Source organism: Mobula hypostoma, chromosome 4 (genome assembly GCF_963921235.1).
Source record: "Mobula hypostoma chromosome 4, sMobHyp1.1, whole genome shotgun sequence".
Classification (NCBI taxonomy): domain Eukaryota; kingdom Metazoa; phylum Chordata; class Chondrichthyes; order Myliobatiformes; family Myliobatidae; genus Mobula; species Mobula hypostoma.
This window is the reverse complement of record NC_086100.1, coordinates 156,176,299-156,192,794: the sequence shown is the minus strand read 5'-3', so window position 1 is coordinate 156,192,794 and position 16,496 is coordinate 156,176,299. Positions and strand designations below refer to the sequence as shown.

The 16,496-nt window shown below is 40.3% G+C and overlaps 1 protein-coding gene across 2 annotated transcripts in view; it reads left to right on the top strand.

Annotated features, from left to right (window-relative positions):
• Positions 1–16,496, top strand: part of nrg1 (neuregulin 1) — a 931,591-nt gene that overhangs the window by 78,593 nt on the left and 836,502 nt on the right. The gene's annotated exons all lie outside the window — the stretch shown is intronic.

Here is a 16,496-nt window from a genome sequence, read left to right as displayed (position 1 = left end):
GATGGCAGAATATAGTATTAATGGTAAGGCTCTTGGCAGTGTGGAGGATCAGAGGGATCTTGGGGTCCGAGCCCATAGGACACTCAAAGCAGCTGCGCAGGTTGACTCTGTGGTTAAGAAGGCATACGGTGCATTGGCCTTCATCAAGCGTGGGATTGAGTTTAAGAGCTGAGAGGTAATGTTGCAGCTATATAGGACCCTGGTCAGACCCCACTTGGAGTACTGTGCTCAGTTCTGTTCACCTCACTACAGGAAGGATGTGGAAACTATAGAAAGGGTGCGGAGGAGATTTACAAGGATGTTGCTTGGATTGGGGAGCATGCCTTCTGAGAATAGGTTGGGTGAACTCAGCCTTTTTCCCTTGGAGTGGCGTAGGATGAGAGGTGACCTGATAGATGTGTATAGGATGATGAGAGGCATTGATTGTGTGGATAGTCAGAGGCTTTTTCCCAGGGTTGAAATGGCTAACACGAGAGGGCACAGTTTTAAGATGCTTAGAAGTAGGTACAGAGGAGATGTCAGGGGTAAGTTTTTTACGCAGACAGTGGTGAGTGCGTGGAATGGGCTGCTAGCAACGGTGGTGGAGGCGGATACGATAGGGTCTTTGAAGAGACTCCTGGATAGGTACGTGGAGCTTAGAAAAATAGAGGACTATGGGTAACCGTAGGTAATTTCTAAGTAAGTACATGTTTGGCATAGCTGTGTTGTGCTGTAGGTTTTCTATGTTTCTATGTTTCTATGATGGAACTGCATGGTTCACCACTCCGTGTAGCCTTTTGTGTTCCCTTGCACTTGAGTTTTTATACCAGGTTGTGATGCAACTAGTGAAAATGCATTTCACCATACACTTTAGAAATTTCTCAAGCCTTAAATAACATGCTGAATCTCCTTAAACTTCTAAGAGAGTAGAGACGATGCATCCTTTCTTCATGGTTACGCCTATGTGCTGACCCAGAATCGGTCCTCTGAGGGATTGACACTCAGGAATTTGAAGATGCAAATAAGCACCTTAGAACAGAATACTCAACCTTTTACTAGCACCTTAGATACAAAAATCTCTCAGTGAATTCTGAAATTCTCACTTAGTTATCCATGCCATTTTTTGGATGGCAAACAGAAAGATATCTGCCAGGTTTAAATAACAATTTTGGATTGAGAGTAGTGGTAATCCTTTGCCTGGTTGACCCTTTCTTCCACAGACCCTTCAGTGGGGACTGGTACGTAATCAGCTGACCTCCACAGTAATCCTGCTGCTGGATATGGGCTTGCAAGCTTTTAGCCCAGCACAGGTGAAGGAATGGTGATGCAGGCCAAATGGTAAATGAATTACTGAGAGAACACGCCAGTAATGGTATTCCCTCGCAGTTTCTGCCTTGTCCTTTTGAATGGTGGAGATGGTAAGTTTGGGAGGAGTTGTTAAAGACGACTTGAGATATTTGGAAACACAAGAAAGACTGCAGATGCTGGAAATATGAATCAACGCACACAAAATTCTGAAGGAAATCCACGGGTTCGGCAGCATTTATAGAGAAAAATGAACAACTGCATTTCGGGCCAGGACACTTCCTTCAGCATATGTGCACATGTTGATAAGTTGCATTTAAGCCTGGCAGCTTTAGAGTGCAAAATAGTTTAGAAAGTGAATTTAAAGTTATAGATACATAATTCAAAAGGTCCAATGCATCCTGGATTTTGTTGTATATTATTTGGGATAGGCTTATCCAAACAAGTAAACAGTATTTTATCATACTGTTGATTATCTTGGAAATGGTAAAAATTTAGGGAATCAAATAAGCACCTTAGCACAGAATACTCGACCTTTTACCAACATCTTAGATACAAAAATATTTCAGTGAATTCTGAACTTCTCACTTGAGTTATCCATACCAATTTCTGGATGGCAGACAGAGAGATACGTGCCTATTTTAAATAACAATTTTGGATTGAAAGTGGTGGTTATCCATTGCCTGGTGGACTCATTATCTGTCAGTAAATGCACAGTTTAAAAAGATACATTGATAATTTGCAGATGTTCCAAGGCAAAACAATATTACATGTTTGAATCAACTACTTTGCTTCCAGTAACAACTAAAGCGCACATTTCTTTACACAAATTGAGTGCCGCAGGTTTATTTAAAGATCAGCTTTATTTGTCATGTCAACATGGAAAGATACAGTGACCTTGTGTTAAATCAAATCAGCGAGGATTGTAAAGGACAGTCCGTAAGTGTTACTGTGCTTCTGGCACCAACACAGCATGCCCACAGCTCACTAACTCTAACAGTATGCATTTGGAATGTGGGATGAAACCAAAACACCTGGAGGAGACCCTTGCGGTTACTGGGAGAACATGTAAGCTTCTTACCTACAGCAGGGGGAATCGAACTCTGATCGAGTTTACAGCTGGCACTGTAATTTGTGGTGCTAACTGTTCTGTACTATGCCGCCTCCATTTGCAAGCTATTTGCAAAGTTGATTGGTCGACGTGTAATATTCCCAGTGCTCCAGTAAGTCAGAATTCTTACCTTAAGCACGGAATAAAATTTCATGATGATATATAGTTCTTAAAGAATAACCCCAAATAAATCATAAAAATATTTCAAATTCGCTTGCAACTATTTTCAGTAACTAAATTTTTGCAAGATTGAAGATTGATTCCTTAATTGATAAAAAAAAGTTATTTCTTAATCATATTATTAAATCTACCAATAAAATGGATCATTGACGTTGGTGAGTTGAAGAAGGTAAGGTAGAATTAAAAGCTGAAAATTCACAGTTCCTGAAGTAATTATCAAAGCCACTGAGAAAGGAAGGGTATACCCAATATAATGGAATAACCAGTAATAAAATTGCAGTTTGATTTATGCAGTCACCACAGATCCCACAGATCTGGCCTGATGCTAATATTTTGCTGTAACAACACCCTACACTCCTGCTGTTGTTAAACAACTTATCACTCAAGGAACAATGAATAATGTCACATCAGCTAGTACACTATTTATAAAAATGTTTCAGGCACACATTTTAGTTCTATCAAATTTCAGTCATTGCTCTTTTCTGTAGACAAATTTGCATAACATTTGGCAGAAATGTCACTTCTTTATTAAAAAATGTCACTTTAATTGAATGCACCATTTGGCTTGGAAAACAAAAAACCTCTAATCATAGATTCAATGAAATTAGCGGGCTGATTTAAACTATCAGCATCAGTGAGAAGGTGGCTGTGTAATTCATGTCACACATGTTTTTCCTCATCCATAGCACACTTGGAGAGTGTTGTCTCCCGAGGAGACAAAATTCCACATATAGTTCCATGTCTGCTGGCTAATCAAAGGCTATTCAGCCTTCTCATCAAGACCATACCCGTGCAAGTATCCCAGTTTGAAAACTATCAGCATCTTTGATAGTTCGTGGGCACCAGACAGGAAGAAATATACTCTATTACTGGCAATGCTATGCAGACTGATTAAGGTGCGTTTAGTTGAACCTATGCTTATTGGTAAGTAAAATGTTGCTCGTTCTTGTTACCTCTTTTTCTCACTTTTCTTTCTAGTCTGTTGAAGCTTGGGCTCATCACTTGGTCACAGTTAACTAGAAAAAAGAGATTTCCTTTACTTTACCCTTCCTTGTGTGTGACAACCACAATGTGAGTGTGGGAGAGAGCTGATTAAACATACAAAGTTATGAGTTGGTGCCCACTGCAGATGATACCGACACCAATCAGCACTACAGCCACAGGTCAATTTTCTATTTGTTAATCAAGAGCAGTTACTGAAACCCTTCCACTTCCCTGACTGATAGCAGATCAATCAAACCATACTGAAAGTTCACGTTCTGCTTCTTTCATCTGAAATATGTAAGCCACTGGAAGTGAGGTCTGGCACAAACTTCCAAAGAATTGTAATATTTTATGTTAATTGGCAATGGGTGTTCATAAACAAAGTATTATTACTGTAAAAAAAGTAAGGGGCACAGTAGTAGTGCTGCCCACGGCTTCAGTGACCAGGAGAGAGTACCACCTTCCTTCCACAACCCAAGGAGGTGCAGGGTGATAAATTAATTAGTTGTTATAAATTGCCCATTGTGTAGGTGGGTGGTAGAATTTGAGTGGGAATTGATGAGTTAAAATAACATGGGTTAGGTTGAAATTAGTGTTAAAATGGCTTATGGTTAATATGGACTATTTGTCATCTAAATCAATAATTTCAAGTCAAGTTTATTGTCATTTAACTATATACCTGTACATAACATATATAGCCATAGTATATAGTACATTAGTACATAGTACAGTATATAGAAATGAGACGCTTCTCCGTAAAGGACAGTAGTACACATAACACACATAACAAACATAACACTCTAACTTATGACTAGTCCATATTAACCATATCAATGACTTACTAAACAAGGCATGGTCAATATCTATGCAAATGACTCTAAAATAGGCGGTGCCATTGATAATAAAATGGCTATCAGGATTTATAGAGGGATCTTGATCAGCTGGGTAAATGAGCCTAGGAATGGCAAGTGAAGTTTAATTTGGGTAAGTGTGAGATGTTGTATTTTGGGAAAACAAGTGAGGTAGGACTCTCACAGTGGACAGTAGGTCCTAGGGGATGTTGTAGAACCTTGGATTACAAGTACATGGTTCACTCTAAATGGAACTGCGATTAAACAGGGTGGCAAAGAGAGCTCTTGTCATGTTGACTTTCATCAGCTAGGACACTGAGTATAGAAGTTGGGGTGTTCAGTTGCACTTGTGCAAGGATGTCAGTGGGGTCATATTTGGAATATTGTGTTCAATTTTGGTCATTCTGTCCTTGGAAAGATGCCACTAAGCTGAAAAGCACGCTGAAGAGATGCACTCAGATGTTGCCAGCACTCAAGGGACTGATCTATGGAGCGAGATTGAGCAGGTTGAGACTTTTTTCACTGCAGTGTCGGAAAATGAGGTGTGATCTTATAGAGGTCTATGAAGCTATCAGGGGTATCGATAAGGTGAATGCGCACAGGCCATCTCCCAGCTTTTGATGTTCAAGACGAGAGGGCTAAGTTTGGAATGAGAAGGGACCTGAGGATCAACCTTTTCACCCAGAGATTAGTCAGTATATGGCATGAACTACCAGAGGAAGTAAACATAGAAACACCAAAAACCTACAGCACAATACAGGCCCTTCTGCCCACAAAGTTGTGCCGAACATGTCCCTACTTTAGAAATTACTAGGCTTACCCATAGTCCTCTATTTTACTAAGCTCCATGTACCTATCCAAAAGTCTCTTAAAAGACCCTATCATATCCGCCTCCACCACCATTGCCGACAGCCCTTTCCAAGGCTGTACATTTAAAAGATACTTGGATAAGAAAGGTTGAGAGGAAAATGAATAGTTTCATATGAGACGAGCTTAGATGGGAAACTTGGTTGGTGTGGACAGTTTCCATGCTCCATGTCTATGACTCTATGACTCAATGGGCCAAAGGGGCTGTTTCTGTGCTGTACTTTTCGATGACTCTATCCATGTTACCTATTGTTAACCTTATCGAGAGTATCACTGCATAACGTAAGGTTTAATTGCAGCTTAGTAGCTGATCATAATGAATTTCTTGCAAGGTACTTTAACGTAACTTACCAGAACCAACTGGATAAATTAGAAAGTTGCAAGTGTAAGCTATTCAGATGTGGTTGCGTATGTGAAGGTTATTCAAACATCCCCTGAATTCAGAGCTGATGGATAATGAGGGACTTTGAGATGAGAATGAGAAGCAGGTGCCTGCTGTAGGCAAGCCCAGACTTACCGATGGTGCTCCAACACTAACATAGCCACTGCAGATCAAATTCTACCTAAGGAAGGAAGCTGTGAATCCTGAGCAAAATGCCAAAATGAATGTGTCCTTTTGATAGCCAGAAACACGGACATGTGTACATGAGCAAGTGCAGATGCAATACACAACGCGCTGGAGGAACTCAGCTGGTCAGGCAAAATCAATGAGGGAAATCGACAGTCAAAGTTTCCGGTCCAGATCCCTCTTCTAGACTGGCTTTCATTTGGGTGGGGTTAGCGAAATGAGTAATTGATGTTCATGTGCGCCAAAGGCTGTATCTCTCAATAACTCTCACTCCAGGAAACTCTGTGGACTCTAGAGAAACACAGCAATATCATAAAGTCTCATAAGATTGGTTGTGGGATATTTTGCTGATGGTTACAGGATATTCAGTTCCATTGACAACATCTCTGCAAGTGTAGCAGTTGATATGTGTGTGCAATAAGAGCTGAACAACATTCAGAACTGGGCTGATATGTGGCAAATATCTCTTGTGTCAATGATTATCTCCAAAGAGTTGAACCATTTACATTTGACATTCAACGGCGTTAACATCACTGATTCTCCCATCAACATCATGGTGGTCACCACTGATCACACGCCCAACTGGAATGGGCACATTAATATTGTGGCTGCTAAAGCAGATTGGAGTCTGGGTAACTTGCAGTGAGTGACTCACCTCATGACACTCCAAGCAACACACATCAAAGTTGCTGGTGAATGCAGCAGGCCAGGCAGCATCTGTAGGAAGAGGTGCAGTCGACGTTTCAGGCCGAGACCCTTCGTCAGGACTAACTGAAGGAAGAGTGAGTAAGGGATTTGAAAGTTGGAGGGGGAGGGGGAGATCCAAAATGATAGGAGAAGACAGGAGGGGGAGGGATAGAGCCGAGAGCTGGACAGGTGATAGGCAAAAGGGATACGAGAGGATCATGGGACAGGAGGTCCGGGAAGAAAGACAAGGGGCGGGGAGGACCCAGAGGATGGGCAAGGGGTATATTCAGAGGGACAGAGGGAGAAAAAGGAGAGTGAGAGAAAGAATGTGTGTATAAAAATAAGTAACAGATGGGGTACGAAGGGGAGGTGGGGCATTAGTGGAAGTTAGAGAAGTGGATGTTCATGCCATCAGGTTGGAGGCTACCCAGACGGAATATAAGGTGTTGTTCCTCCAACCTGAGTGTGGCTTCATCTTTACAGTAGAGGAGGCCGTGGATAGACATGTCAGAATGGGAATGGGATGTGGAATTAAAATGTGTGGCCACTGGGAGATCCTGCTTCCTCTGGCGGACAGAGCATAGATGTTCAGCAAAGCGGTCTCCCAGTCTGCGTCGGGTCTCGCCAATATATAAAAGGCCACATCGGGAGCACCGGACGAATTAAATCACCCCAGTCGACTCACAGGTGAAGTGTTGCCTCACCTGGAAGGACTGTTTGGGGCCCTGAATGGTGGTAAGGGAGGAAGTGTAAGGGCAAGTGTAGCCATTCCCATTCTGACATGTCTATCCACGGCCTCCTCTACTCTAAACACCTTATAATCCGTCTGGGTAGCCTCCAACCTGATGGCATGAACATCGACTTCTCTAACTTCCGCTAAGGCCCCACCTCCCCCTCGTACCCCATCTGTTACTTATTTTTATGCACACATTCTTTCTCTCACTCTCCTTTTTCTCCCTCTGTCCCTCTGAATATACCCCTTGCCCATCCTCTGGGTCCTCCCCGCCCCTTGTCTTTCTTCCCAGACCTCCTGTCCCATGATCCTCTCGTATCCCTTTTGCCTATCACCTGTCCAGCTCTCGGCTCTATCCCTCCCCCTCCTGTCTTCTCCTATCATTTTGGATCTCCCCCTCCCCCTCCAACTTTCAAATCCCTTACTCACTCTTCCTTCAGTTAGTCCTGACGAAGGGTCTCGGCCTGAAACGTCGACTGCGCCTCTTCCTACAGATGCTGCCTGGCCTGCTGCGTTCACCAGCAACTTTGATGTGTGTTGCTTGAATTTCCAGCATCTGCAGAATTCCTGTTGTTCATGACACTCCAAAGGCTTTTCATCATCTACAAAGAACTAATGCGGAATTTAGTAGAACTATCTCCACTTGAAACTATGAATGCAGCTTCAACAACTCTCAGGTTCACTACCATGCATAGTACTGTGCAAAAGTCTTAGGCACATATATAGAACACGGGTGCTTAAGGCTTTTGCTCAGTACAGTATTTGTCAACACAGAGCGGAAAGCAAGTTTGTAAATCTGGCGGGAACAAAGGATGTTGGAAATGGCAAGGGTGGAGTGCCACAGGAGGGTCATGAGACAGGTGGCAGAGAAGGAATGCCAGAGGTAGGGGCTGGTACACGTGCAAACACACCCAGCCCTGAGACACGAGGCAAGGTCACTTGATTCCGAACAATTGGTTTATTGACCATTACAGAATATCCCTCTGGTGCTTCCCACTCCTTTCCCTCTCCCTTCCTCTTTTCCCAACCATGATTCCTTTCGCCTCGCTCCCTTCCTACTTTCAGTAGCGACCCATACCAGAATCAGGTTTATCATCTCTCAGTATGTCATGAAATTTGTTTTTTTTTTGTGGCAGCAGTACAGTGCAATACATAAAATGACTGAAGCACTGTGTAAAACTCTTAGGCACCCTGGCTATATATATATGTGCCTCAGACTTTTGCACAGTATTTTCATCATTTTATGTTAATTCATTTTACCAGTGTACAGTGGCTGCAGTGTATATCATTTTCCAATGCACTGTAACTACTTGCTTAAACTATCCCAACATCACCTTCCGAATATACCACCTCAACCATCAAAAGCAGGGGGAAGATACAAGGGGCAATATCACCTGGATTTTCCTTTCTATGTTGTACACCACCCTGATTAGGAAATATAACGTCATTGTTCCATTGCTTCTGGCTCCAGATCCTTGGACTCACCACGGACTGACACCAGTGCGGCAGTTCTTCCACCACACGGACTATATCCGTTCAAGGTTGTGTCTCACTGTCATTTTCTGAAGGCCAATTCAGGATGTGTGGTCTTCCTAGAATTTCTCCTCACAGCATCACACTGCATTTTGCCTGGTAATCATTTCATTCCTGGAATGCTGAGAAGCTGATTGGTTTGGGCATTTCATCACAACCAAATATGCATCACTGATCGTGAAGCACTTTGATGTTTCCTCACATAATGAAAGGAACATATAAGTACAAATCCTTCTTCCCCTTTCTCCCACGTCTGTAAGCATCACAGCTGCCTTACCATTAGTAACAAAATTATAGTTGAAAATGCAGCCTTCTTCTTCCACTTGTAGTTACTGAGGTCGAAGATGTCATCACAAGAAAATTGACTGCTTTGCCACTTCAGTCACAAATGGCGGCATCATTGTAGAATTAAGTTTTCTCCACCATTCTCCAACCTTATATTTTTATCCAGGCTCTGTTATTATTGTTAATATTCTTTCTACATTTCGGCTCACAACTGATATAGTTCTTCATTAATATCTCAGCCAGAAGAGAAAAGCTTCATTGCTGCCTGTGGAAATTGGCTGCATTTGAACTGGTAGCTGAGTTTAGTGAATTGATCTGGTCCATCAATACAATTGTAGCTGATTTAGCTATTTGCGGGAGCTCTGAAGGAGGACAGTTGGACAAGGAAGGAAGAGACTGTGTAAGTTTCACGGTAAAACTGGAAGAATTGAAAACTTTAACGGAGTTTTAAAAATTCTTTCCCATCAATCTGGATTCCTGCATTCATCACTTTTAATTTTCCACGGAGTCATCTCATATTAGCAATGGTGAGGATGGAGAAATTGAAAATAAGTGGACTGACAAGATGCCAGTCACTTGCCCTTGGAGCTCACTGCTTCTTGCTGCTCATCTCCAGTGTTCATTCTTCCACTAGGAAGACAGCTTCCATTTCAATAGGGAGGCCTGGGTTTGAACAGGGAGTCTCCTGTTGATCAGACTTTTCCGAGATGTTAGTTTTTTTGTTAGTGTGTAGGAAGGTCCTTCCTTCACTTAGAACCAGTTTTGGAAAAGCCAGACCAAGGTTTCCAGGAGAAGGTCAGCAATTTTCTGTAGACAAAAGCTGTTGAGGAGGAGGAAACAATTTCCTGAAAGAAAACCAGCACATTTAAGGCTTGCCAATTTTCCTTTTTAGTGCAACCTTTCTTTCGCCCAAAATTAAGTTCATCTATTCATAATTTCCTTCAAGGAGCAGCTGAATTCCTCTTTCTTTTTCTCCTCACTTGCCTAAGTGAATGTGTAAGTGCAGATTAAAGTGCCTTGTCGTGATTCATGGCAGCTCTGCTTCACTTCCTAATCCCTTAATACTCTTCCAGCTGCCAAGGGCAGTTACAGAGCCACACTCCTGTGTATGCTGTGGTAAAGAGCATGTGCCTGAACAAACACTGGATTTTAGAAAACAAATCCATGGTATTTACATTGGAACTCGCAGTTTTCCAGTGTTTTTTTGCTCTGCAGCTGTGCAGGACTATCAGCTGAGGTTGTCTGCTATCGCAGTTTATAATTGTACTTCACTTCTAGCCAAGCCTATTGTTTTCAACTGACCAATTTGATCAATTGATTTGATAGTTCATTGTTTGTTGTATAGCCTAACTAATCTGTTGCATACTGTCATTTAAAATAGTTACATTCTGAACTCCCATCGCACCCAAAGGGCTGAAGAGACAGTGAAAATAGTCAGTGATGGATGAGTTTATTTAACTTTCGTTGGAGGTTGGCGAAGGAATTGGAAAATTATGTAATTTGCAAGAAATACAAGTTGGGAGAGAGCATTATTTATTTTGTTATTGCTGAAGCACTCTATAACAGATAAATCTGATTACGAGGGCAATTGCCAAACCATGGCCATCGGTAATTAGAATGTTTGCCCACATTATGGTTTTCCATCTTTAGGTGATAGAAGGACTGTGTAGGTATGGAAATGTGCCCTTAGACAACAGTGCTGACCACACACTGTTGTAATACCTGTAGTTTGTCTCCTCCCAGTTCCCTGGAAGTTAATTAGTGTAAATTCTGGAAACAAAGTGCATCGAAAGACAAACTTCTTTTCTGCAGGTGCTGTATTAGAGATACCAGGTGCAATACTGTGCGTAAAAAGACGTTATATTGAATACTGTATGTAGACTATGCATTGATAATGTGCAGGAATATATTGAATATCAGGATTCTGCCTTCTTCATGTAAGGGGAACAGAAGAAATTATTTTATTTTATTTAGGGATACTGTGTAGAATAGACCCCTCTGATCCTTCCCCAGTTACCCAGTTTAACCCTAGCCTAAACACGGAACAATTTACAATAACCAATTAATCCACTAACCAGTACGTCTTTGCACTGTGGAAGGAAACTGGAGCACCTGGAGAAAACCCACGTATTCAATGGGGAGGATGTCCAATCTCCTACCACTAATTTGCTTAAATGCGGTTCGATATGCGAATCACATCAGGAAAGCTGCCAACCAGGAAGCTGTGCAAATTTAATTTGGTTATTGCTGTTTTGCTTCTGGTCAGTAACTATAGAGAATTGACTCATCTCATTGCTTTTGCTTTTGGCACAGAACATATTGGATGGGATCATCTTGTGGCAAATATCATCAAATGGACGGTTCTAGGCTCATTTTTCAGACTATGTACATTATATTTGTACCATAAAGTACTGGAAATGTGATTTGAAAATACTAATTTCAGTTGGGATGTTCTGGAACTCATCTTCTTAATTAATAAATGGCAGGGTTAAATAAATACAGAATGAAAAATAAAGACAAAAAGAGAAATATATCAGTAAAAGAGAAAAACAAAATGGTAAGACACTATTGAAATGATGCAATTAGACCGGAAAGTGAGCAATTTTGGGGTTTTAGACATATACATTTAGCAATGACTTGGCTACCAGTCTTCACATCTGAATATGCATTGTGGATTTAATTTGGAGTGCAACTCGGAACAATGGGTTCCTGTAGGCAGTGAATCCCAGACCAGGCAATGCTGATTAAAATTCATTTGGATGTCTGTGGTGTGGATGTGAATCCGGAGGTATGAAGGTTGTATGTAGTTTCAAAGAAAGCATTGTCCATACATTGTAAATATGGAATTGTCCTTTAATGTTTGGCACATAAAATATCAAGTCCCATGTTGGGGCATCAGACCTTTCGACCAAAAGCATCTCCATATGATGCCTGCTGTACCTTGTTTTGTCAAATAAAGAAGCTGCTTTGTATCTACCAGTAATTTATCTGGTGACTTCATTCACAGAATAACAGAAAGAATGCTGGGGAGATTCACCAGAATGTTGCCATGGTATGGAACATTACAGTCATGAGGAGATATTGATTAGGCTTCACACATCAAAGTTGCTGGTGAACGCAGCAGGCCAGGCGGCATCTCTAGGAAGAGGTACAGTCGACGTTTCGGGCCGAGACCCTTCGTCAGGATTTGAGTCAGAGTTTGGTTTCACCAAAAATAACTGAGTTCTATATGGACGGCAGAGGCAGTTGCTTGAATTCATGGTAATGTTTTCCAGTGCTTCTTGTGCTGCTTTTCGAATTCTTATCCTAGTTTCAGGCTCATCTGAACATACAGCCATACTACTAATTAAACTTTTTATGAAGTATTTACAGAGTGTAAACATTGCCTAAAGAAATATCAGGTGCCTACTGCTATTTTGTTGAATTTCTCGTTGTGTTTTGGAGAACCCTTTCCTTTTTGACATCAGGCAGAAAGAACTACAGCAGCAGAGTGCGCCTGATTGTTTAGGAAAATTAGGCTGTTCATTAACCAATTCTATTTTAAAAGAAAGCTTCATTCTTTGAGGCAAGACTCAAATCCAAGCGGAAATAGAGTGCTTTTACTAGACCAGGATTCCCTTGGAGCTAATGGACAATTTCCTAGAAACCAATCTAATTAATCAAAGAGATAAAATTTGCTGAAAGAATTTATAGAGAATCCTAGAGTCATACAGCACAGAAACAGCCCCTTCAGTCCAAATGGACCAAAATGCTCAACAAAGCTAGCCTCCACATTTGGCCCATGAACTTCTAAATCTTTCCTATTCAGGTATTTGCTCAACTGCCTTTTAAAGTTTATTATTGAATTTATTTTTAAATACTTTGATTATAAAGGTACAGCAGATAGGGGAACAAGAGACTGTAGGGTGACTAGACATGTGATTAAATCTCCTGGAGCCAACAAAGTTAAGCTGGATGATATGTGTGTCTCCAACCAAAGTGTCCCATTCCTATGGCACCTGAACAGACAGAGTATGAAGGGATATGAGCCACGTACAGGCAGATAAGGTTCGTTTGAATTCACATCATGTTTGGCACAGAGATTATGGGCCAAAGGGCTTGTTCCCCCTGCTGTACCATGTTCTATGACACCAGCTGCAATTCCAGGCCAACTCATCGCCTTCGTCATTTTACCAGTGAATCAGTAGGGCTCACCAGTGATACAGAATCACTCTGATGGAACATCCAGCTTTACTTGGTTGCTGACAGTTCGATGGAACTCTTCACATCCAGCAACTGTAATGGCATCCATCTGGCTGATCAGCAAATCAAGCTAAGCAATTTACACATTGCAAACTTGGAAGCAAAGAATAACAAAAAATAACCTTGTAAGCATTGTACAGAAAAATAAATAAAGATTGAAACATGCACATATAATTAAAGTCAATTGAAGTTCTGTTAATCCAAACATCTTATTTTAAAGATATTCAGTTTAGAAAATGGTAATCTAGAAATTAAAACCAGATATTCTTCTAAACCATAATCATGTATTATCACCTTTAAAAATAGTCTTTGTATAACAAAACTTAAGATTTTCAGCTTGTTTTTTTTTGTGGGGCTACGTTGTTAAGTATTTTTACTTAGTTACATTGGAGAAGACTGCAGACATTGCAACCTTTAATGATGAACTGAATTGCATCGTTTTACATTAAACTGTACAGATGCGGAAACGCATAATAGGAACCAAATTCATAGAGTAACGATGATGAACATGAATGTTTTGTAACAGGCACATCTGCAAAATCTGGGACATTAACATTATAATGATTGTAAACACAGGCTTTTTATTCCAGCTCGATAGTCAACATATGAGCTGTGTAATAATATGATTTTTTTTTTGCAAGAGCCCTCCAAAATCAGGTCAGTTGTCCACTGAATAACTCAAGGAAAATATCTGAGAAATTTGGCCAGACTGTCCTTGAAGCCTCAAATTCAAATATGATTTTTTCTTCGACCTTTTCTTTCAAGTCTCCAAGATTAAGAGACAACCGGGAATGCTGTCAGACTTAGCTAACCAGACTGATCAAAATAATGACTCATGAAGCCACAGTCTTAAGAATAAATCACTTGCAGAGTATTGTGGAATGTGAGCTGCACTGTGTGTGCTTCTCATTTTTAATGCCAAAGTTGTTTAATCTGTTAAGTATATTTTTATTACTGATTTGATGGTTAAACAACTGGCGGACAATGTGTGACTAGATGTTCAGTGTGATGAGATCATTAAATAACTGTGGGAAATGCAAGGAGATTTGGACCATCTAAATCCCATTTATCCATTTCACTTCCTGCATGTTTCAGCATCCGATCAGTTTGGAGTGGTCCCTGGATGTGTGCTTCCTATACACTCACGGGGAATAAAAACGGAAAATGCTGGCAATGCTTAGCAGCCACGTAAGAGTTAACAGTGAGAGATACAGAGTTGTTGCTCCAATTAATCAGAAATGAAGAAGTAAGCTTTAAAATGTAGAGCTGATAAAATGTCATCCTGAGACAGTTAACCCCTTTTTCCTCCACAGATACTGCCAGTTGATTGGTTTCGAGCATCCTCCTCTTTCTGCCTCAGAGAAAGGAGGAATGGGAGGGAGAATGTAAGGTGATCTGTGAAAGGAAGGAAAGTAGGAGAGATTGGAATGAAAAGAAGTGGTGATATTGCAAATCACTGAGATGTCTATTCCAAACAAAGGTGACCGTTTCCACTCTACTCTCCCTTCACCTGCCAGTCACCTCTCCTCACTTCGATCCAACTCTTGCCTCATCTCTTACCCTGACCTCTATTCTGGCTATCTCCCCTCTACTCTTTTAGTCCCGATGAAGGGCCTCAACCTGAAATGTGGACTGCACATTTCCCTTCACTGAATTGAATAAAAAGAAAATACATCAAAAACTAAATTGTAATCATTGCATGAATAACTTAAATTGATGAGAATACCATGACTGTTTTTAAATCAAACTAAAAGCTAATGGCTTACAGTCCAGGCTTTTGTCCACAAATCAGGAACAATGGGTTTTAGCTCCAGATTTTGCTCACCTGTGTATGCTTTTTGGAAGTTAATTTTGCTTTACCATTTCAAGCAAAACATTTCTCTACAGGATCAGAGTAGTAATGAGAAAATATATTAGAATAAAGCTTATGCTTTATTAGAATAAAATAAGTCAGAGATCAGTGGGAATTCAGTAATGTATTCGGTTCAAGGAGTGAATCTGGAGAGGGAAAATCCCCAAAGACCCAATTTCTTTGAATTATTAATTATTGGATATTTATTAAAACATGAATTTTGCAGGTTATCCTTATTTGTGTAGATCATACTCAAAATTTAAAAAACATTATTAATTAATGCCTTTTGTGCTATATACTCTTTCACCTGCATTCTTTGTGAGATTAGACTAGGTGAAATGTTTGTTTTTTTTTATACTGTTAATATGCTCACAGTGTCCCATGTTTATGAATTTCTATTTGCTGGGTTGGTATTTTCTGAACTCCTCTCAATGGTTGCCCATTTAAGTTGTGAACAAGTATAGATAGAAAACACCTGCCACAACCTCAGCCCTGCGGTCCCAACTCATTTTGAAATAAACCCAATTGCAAATCCAGGCCAACTGGTTCAAATAAAATCTTATTTGAAATTCATCTCTGACAACTCGTCCTAAACTCTACCAGGTGATCAAGAGTAGCCTAGAGTTCACTGTTGACCTGAAGTCTTTGTAATTTTTGTCTTTTACAAGAGATGAATTCTATCTCAATTTAGAAAAACTTCAATTAATTGAAATAACTAATTGAAAGATTACATTATTTTCTATGTATAAACCAATTTCTATCTAGTTTAACTTTACCTTAGTCTTTTTAAGATTGTGTCCTCATTTATCTATACAATTTGAATAAGCAGCCAACTTGAACACAACATGACATGCTCATTAGCTTATCTATCAGGTCACTCCTATAAATTATACTCAGCTCCACCCAAACTACCAACTCTTTGAAGTCATCTTGATAACTTAAACTGCTGAAAATTTGAAAATTAGTGGAGAGGCCATTTTATACCTTTGTAAATTTACAACCCACCATATACAGAGATTGGAAGTAGAAACAATACTTTAGGTGAGGACAAACTAATGCCTTGTATATCTGTCTGATGGCTTTTGTGTATATATAATTTGGCTTTGCTACTACTGATACTTACATGTTTTAGATTATTAATTCCTCATGAAATGCTTATCTGTATTTTTATTTTTTGTTTATTGTCATGAACCAGCTTATTTTCACAATAGCCGTGCACGAATTGTCTTTTGCATTTCTTGTGAGAGTGTCTATACTTTTGATGTATTTCATTGGCTAAAAATGCTTTTCTGCATCTTGTTATCTTGAGAGATACTTGT